Raw genomic sequence first — 7,500 nt, 5'->3', positions numbered from 1 at the left:
CTTTGGTTGTCTGTTATTTATATTTTATCTATCATCCATCTACCTTTTATTCCGTTTGTTATTGAGCTCCTTATTTTTTTTTACCTGTCTCTCCTTCAATGCCTTGTAATTAACAATTTTTTTTATCTTTCATTCCTTTTCTATTACAATATTTTCCCTTTATCTCATCCGTTTTCTTCTTTTTCCTCTTCTAATTCAAATACGTTGGTGTTCCTCTAATTAACCTGATTTTCCTCTATTTTTCACTTGGTAACACAAAATCATTTCTTTCCTTTTCCTAATTTTTACTTTTTTTTCAATGTCTAACTCTCTTTCTCTTTTCTTACTAATTCATATATGTTGCAAATTATTCTTAGTTTAACCTTCGTCTACCTTTCATTAATTCTTGTTCTTGTTATTCTTGCTCTTCTTGTTCCGCTTCCTTTTCTTCTTCTCCTTATTATGTTTTATTTTTCTTCTTCTTCTTCTTCTTTCAATCTCATTAACGTGTTTCAAAATTTTGCAGCGGTATTAATCTGTTTACCTCGTGTTTCTGTTATCAATCTTCTGTTTTACTTTTGTCTGATACAGTTTTCTTTCAGGTATACAATTAATCTTTTTTTTTTCTCATCGCACCTGCATCATTTTAATTCTCTTCTCTTCCTCTGCTTCATTTTTCCTGTTTCCCTTCTTCTTATTCTTCTTCTTCTTCTTATTATTATTATTATTATTATTATTATTATTATTATTATTATTGTGATCATGTTGTTGTTGTTGTTGTTGTTGTTGTTGTTGTTGTTGTTGTTGTTGTTGTTGTTGTTGTTGTTGTTGTTGTTGCTTCTGCTGCTGTTGCTGCTGCTGTTGATGTTGTTATTCTGCTTCTTGATCCTCTCCTCCTTCTTGATCTTGTTCTTCTTCTCCTTCTCCTTGATCTTGTTCTTGTTCTTGTTGTAGTTCTCCTCCTCCTCCTCCTCCTCCTCCTCCTCCTCCTCCTCCTCCTCCTCCTCCTCCTCCTCCTCCTCCTCCTTCTCCTCCACTTCCACCTCCTCCTCCACCTCCTCCCCCTCCTCCTCCTAACATTCCCTACTGACCCACATCACCACCACCAGCACCACTATCACCACCACCACTGTGAGTCCGTCCATCTATCTGTCCATCAGTCTGTGTGTGTAGCCAGGTGTAACACGCAGGCGATAATTAGAACCCCCAAGCATCATACCTGTCACCCTCACCTGTCCGTCCGTCCCTCTCATCTCTGTACCCTTCCTTCCTCTCGCGCCCTGAGCCTCTACCCCCTTACAGTGCCCTAATAAAACCCAATTATGGCCACCCCTCAGCAGTATCATTTAGGGTCCCTCGAGGCGCCCTTGGAGGAATGGTAAGAATGAACTAAAGTCCTTTGGGGGTAGGAGAGAGAGAGAGAGAGAGAGAGAGAGAGAGAGAGAGAGAGAGAGAGAGAGAGAGAAGAGCGTGACCGAACGTTTTGTCGCCGGACAGTTCATCAAACAGGCACATCATCGCCGGACGATTCGTCTGATGGATATTTAGTCGAATGGATGTTTCGTCGAACAGCCAATCTGGTATTTATAATTATATATAGGCTTTTTATATTGTTAAACAGCCAACGAGGTAATTACTTAATTATAAGCTATGAAACAAACCAGCGTAAGCAATATCTCCAGCATCTTCATCAAGTTATTCATCAAAGAACTTGTAACAGTGAAGACGTCCTTTCCGCTAACAGCAAAAAAAGGACAACATTTAATTTGAAGGTAAGAGTTCACAATTCATTACATTGGGACGAAGAGAAACTTAACTCTTCGGATTGACGAACATAAAGGTGTTTCGCCTCGTACGGCCAAACCCTTAACAACCATATTTCTCTTCGATTCGTGCTCACTGTGACGAGTCTGAACATGAGTTTTCTAGCGGTAACTTCAAAATTCCAAGTAAAGTAAATTTTCCGAGCAACACTAAAAGTCTTGAATCATTATATTTTAAACCTAATAAGCCTGAATTAAATAATCAAACGACGTCACTCCAACTATATATCAGCTAATTGACTCATCGTCTCTGAACAGTTCGGGGTTCCGTAGTTTGTTTCTTATAGTTTTTCTTCTCTGTGTTCCTCTCGTCTGTCAGTCTCTCTCCTGCTCCTCTCACTGGTAGCCACACCTTGTCATTAGTTTATAGATTTATCTGATATAAACGTTATGTAAACTTTGAAACTATTAGTATATCTAATGTATTTTTTTTTTGTAAACTTTTCAGACTATGTTAAAATATTTTAATCAAATAATATGTGTTGGTACATTTGATATATTTTTTTTTTTTTTTTTTTTTTTTTTTATGTAGGAAGGACACTGGCCAAGGGCAACAAAAATCCAATAAAAAAAATGCCCACTGAAATGCCAGTCCCCCAAAAGGGTCAAAGCAGTGGTCAAAAATTGGTGGATAAGTGTCTTGAAACCTCCCTCTTGAAGGAATTCAAGTCATAGGAAGGTGGAAATACAGAAGCAGGCAAGGAGTTCCAGAGTTTACCAGAGAAAGGGATGAATGATTGAGAATACTGGTTAACTCTTGCGTTAGAGAGGTGGACAGAATAGGAGTGAGAGAAAGAAGAAAGTCTTGTGCAGCGAGGCCGCGGGAGGAGGGGAGGCATGCAGTTGGCATGAAAATAGCGGTAGAAGACAGCTAGATATGCAACATTGCGGCGGTGAGAGAGGGGCTGAAGACAGTCAGTTAGAGGAGAGGAGTTGATGAGACGAAAAGCTTTTGATTCCACCCTGTCTAGAACAGCAGTATGAGTGGAACCCCCCAGACATGTGAAGCATACTCCATACATGGACGGATAAGGCCCTTGTACAGAGTTAGCAGCTGGGGGGTGAGAAAAACTGGCGGAGACGTCTCAGAACACCTAACTTCATAGAAGCTGTTTTAGCTAGAGATGAGATGTGAAGTTTCCAGTTCAGATTATAAGTAAAGGACAGACCGAGGATGTTCAGTGTAGAAGAGGGGGACAGTTGAGTGTCATTGAAGAAGAGGGGATAGTTGTCTGGAAGATTGTGTCGAGTTGATAGATGGAGGAATTGAGTTTTTGAGGCATTGAACAATACCAAGTTTGCTCTGCCCCAATCAGAAATTTTAGAAAGATCAGAAGTCAGGCGTTCTGTGGCTTCCCTGCGTGATATGTTTACCTCCTGAAGGGTTGGACGTCTATGAAAAGACGTGGAAAAGTGCAGGGTGGTATCATCAGCATAGGAGTGGATAGGACAAGAAGTTTGGTTTAGAAGATCATTAATGAATAATAAGAAGAGAGTGGGTGACAGGACAGAACCCTGAGGAACACCACTGTTAATAGATTTAGGAGAAGAACAGTGACCGTCTACCACAGCAGCAATAGAACGGTCAGAAAGGAAACTTGAGATGAAGTTACAGAGAGAAGGATAGAAACCGTAGGAGGGTAGTTTGGAAATCAAAGCTTTGTGCCAGACTCTATCAAAGGCTTTTGATATGTCCAAGGCAACAGCAAAAGTTTCACCAAAGTCTCTAAAAGAGGATGACCAAGACTCAGTAAGGAAAGCCAGAAGATCACCAGTAGAGCGGCCTTGACGGAACCCATACTGGCGATCAGATAGAAGGTTGTGAAGTGATAGATGTTTAAGAATCTTCCTGTTGAGGATAGATTCAAAAACTTTAGATAAGCAGGAAATTAAAGCAATAGGACGGTAGTTTGAGGGATTAGAGCGGTCACCCTTTTTAGGAACAGGTTGAATGTAGGCAAACTTCCAGCAAGAAGGAAAGGTAGATGTTGACAGACAGAGCTGAAAGAGTTTGACTAGGCAAGGTGCAAGCACGGAGGCACAGTTTCGGAGAACAATAGGAGGGACCCCATCAGGTCCATAAGCCTTCCGAGGGTTTAGGCCAGCGAGGGCATGGAAAACATCATTACGAAGAATTTTAATACGTGGCATGAAGTAGTCAGAGGGTGGAGGAGAGGGAGGAACAAGCCCAGAATCGTCCAAGGTAGAGTTTTTAGCAAAGGTTTGAGCAAAGAGTTCAGCTTTAGAAATAGATGTGATAGCAGTGGTGCCATTTTATAAGGTATATATATCGTTTTCAGCTTCCTGATGATGCCGTGTGCTGTCGTGTGTGTGTGTGTGTATATATATATATATATATATATATATATATATATATATATATATATATATATATATATATATATATATATATATATAATCTTTTTTAATAAAATATATATTTTTCTTACAGTCCATGGAGTTCACTGTTATTAAACGTGGTGGAAGGAAACTATTGTACAATGGGTATGCTTATACAATTGGCAAAACGAGGGATAACATTACCTATTGGAAATGCCAAGAAAGAGGGAGATGTGGCGGGCGACTTGACACAGTGAATGATACACTACAAGGTGGTCCACTGCCACATTCTCACCCACCAGATGCCAGTAGAGCTGTTGTACTCAAGACAGTACAGAAGATGAAGGAACGAGCCTTTAATACTGAAGAAATTACGAGTAATATAATTCAGAACTGCATATCTGATTTTCCCTTAGGGGCACCTGGATCTCTTCCCAAAAAAGAAGTCTTAGCAGAATGATTTGAAGACAAAGGAACGAAATAACAGGCAGACTTGGGGTTTCGTTAAGAGTGGAGAGATTTGTTTTAATTGAAGAGGAAAATATCGTTTTAATGGCAGCTGATACTAATCTCGATTTATTGGCAAAAATTATGCACTGGTTTTGCGACGGTACGTTCGATAGTGCTCCTGACAACCACCAACTCTGTACCATCCATGCTTTCATTGGAGAAGATCACACTGTTACACTTGTGTACTGCATTATGAAATCTAAAACTCAAGAAACACATGATACGATATTTTCTAAACTTAAAGAAACGCGTGTTATGGAGCCTAATGCAATAATTGTTGATTTTGAAAAAGCTGCGATAAGTAGTATAGAAAAGATTTTTCCTAACTCTCATGCACCTGAATGTTTTTTTTATTTTATTTCGGTCAATGCCTTTGGAAAAAAAATCAGGCATGTGGCCTGCAAAATTGGTATAATGAGCCAAGGAAAGCTTTTCTAACAAAAAAAGAAAAAATCTTACAGCACTGGCGTTCATTCCAAAGGAGGATGTCATAGACGTATTTAATGAATTAATGTCTTCATTACATGAGAACAGATGAAGTGCTAGGAGAATTTCTCGTCGGCTTTGAGACTGCTTGGTCAGATGCTGTGCAAAGGGCAAGGCGACGCCGTCTAAGTTTTGATATCTCTTTATGGAATGTAAGAGAAAAGACCTTGCTAGGACTACCACGCACAGATAATTCTGTTGAAGGTTGGCACCGCGCATTTCAACAACGAATGTCAGTCGTTCATCCAAATTTATTTCGCATTATGACCAAACTCAAAAAGGAGCAGAATGATTGGGAACTAACAACACAATAGGCTTTATGCAGCATTGTGCCTAGAAACACTAAAAAGAAATACGCAGTTGTTAATGAACGGTTAAAAAAGCTCACGGATGACAATGCAAAGGGAGACAAACTACAATACCTACAAATCATTGCACGTAATTGTAAGTTTTATATCTATTTCAATAAAATGTATTTTATATTTCAATAGAGCCAATGTTAATCCTCAAATAAAAAATGTTTAATAATTTTATTTATTGCGTTTTATTTTAATATGTTAAAGATCCTTTAAAAAATCTGAAGTAAAAACTCAGATCTCTCTCTCTCTCTCTCTCTCTCTCTCTCTCTCTCTCTCTCTCTCTCTCTCTCTCTCTCTCTCTCTCTCTCTCTCTCTCTCTCTCTCTCTCTCTCTCTCTCACGATCATAATTCTAATGTATAATATAATATATTATACATTATAATATATATATATATATATATATATATAGAGAGAGAGAGAGAGAGAGAGAGAGAGAGAGAGAGAGAGAGAGAGAGAGAGAGAGAGAGAGAGAGAGAGAGAGAGAGAGAGAGAGAGAGAGAGAGAGAGAGAGAGAGAGAGAGAGATTACCAGGTTGGTCGCTTTCAACAATACATTTATGCAACAAAACAATCGTTCGCGACTAAATGACCCTTCGACAAAAAGGCTGTGCGACTAAATATCCATTCGACGGATCGTCCGGGATGATGTGTCTGTTCGACGAACTGTCTGGCGACGATGTGTCCGGCGACGAATTGTCCGGCGACGAAATGTCCGGGCACCAGAGAGAGAGAGAGAGAGAGAGAGAGAGAGAGAGAGAGAGAGAGAGAGAGAGAGAGAGAGAGAGAGAGAGAGAGAGAGAGAGAGAGAGAGAGACATACCCATAAGGCAGCTGTAAAAAGATAATTTAAATTTTTGTTGTTTTAGTGTGTGTGTGTGTGTGTGTGTGTGTGTGTGTGTGTGTGTGTGTGTGTGTGTGTGTGTGTGTGTGTGTGTGTGTGTGTGTGTGTGTGTGTGTGTGTGTGTGTGTGTGTGTGTGTCCACGAGCGCGTTAATAGTCAGAGGTGAGGATGGCTGTAAGGTTATAAGGAAAGGTGCTAATAGGATTTCGTGATGGCGCCCCTGGGGAAGGAGACACCTGAGGGCACAGGTAGCATAGGGGAGGGTGAACCGAACCCTTACTCTTACCTCGGTGTGAAAAATGCGTTGTATGCGTGCGTGCGTAAAAGAGCTATATCAAGTTATTCTTCTTCTTTCTTCTTTTTCATCGAGTGAGGAATCAGAGCCATGTTTGAGTCTCCTCCAGTCATTTCTGTCCCTCGAATCTTCCTCCGTGACTCCAATTCTTTGCCATTACCGATTACCAAACACAACAGCGAAGAGAATAAACATAAAAAAAATAAAAATAAAACAAACACTAATCTCTATTTACTTGGGATTTAAAGTAATTGCCTTCCATAGAGTGACTTCCATTCTTTGCCATTCTACCCATTACCGATTGCCAAATATAACAGCGAAGAGAATAAACAAAAAAATAAATAAATAAACAAATCAATAAATAAGAACACTACAATATCTGTTTACTAGGGATTCAAGGTAATTCCTTTCCAAAGAGTCAGGAATTGGCGCCGTACGAATAACCTCTAGTTCTTTCTTTCCATACGTCCACTTATTACAAATTATGAAATACAACACTCAGGGGAAAATAATACATTAAAAAAAAAAACACTATTGATCTCTGCTTATTGGGAGATTTAACTCTTAATTTCCATGGAGCTGTGATGTAGCGGATGTTTTTTGCTGATTTCATTACAAACACATATTACAGGCTCTGTGTGGCGCCAAAATAGCGTAGGATTGCGTGGCCCTGCTATCGCCGCATCGCACGCCCCGGAAACAATGACGGATGCAACTTACGCGGAATTCTCCCTCTCTCTCTTTTTATTTATTTTATTTTTTTATTTTTTTGTTTATTTGTTTATTTTATTTATTATTTTTTTATTTGTTTATTTATCTTTATTTTTTTTTTACTTATAGGAGGAAATAGAATGGTTGGATGTTTGGG

Source organism: Scylla paramamosain, chromosome 28 (genome assembly GCF_035594125.1).
Source record: "Scylla paramamosain isolate STU-SP2022 chromosome 28, ASM3559412v1, whole genome shotgun sequence".
Classification (NCBI taxonomy): Eukaryota; Metazoa; Arthropoda; class Malacostraca; order Decapoda; family Portunidae; genus Scylla; species Scylla paramamosain.
This window is presented reverse-complemented; position numbering follows the sequence as displayed.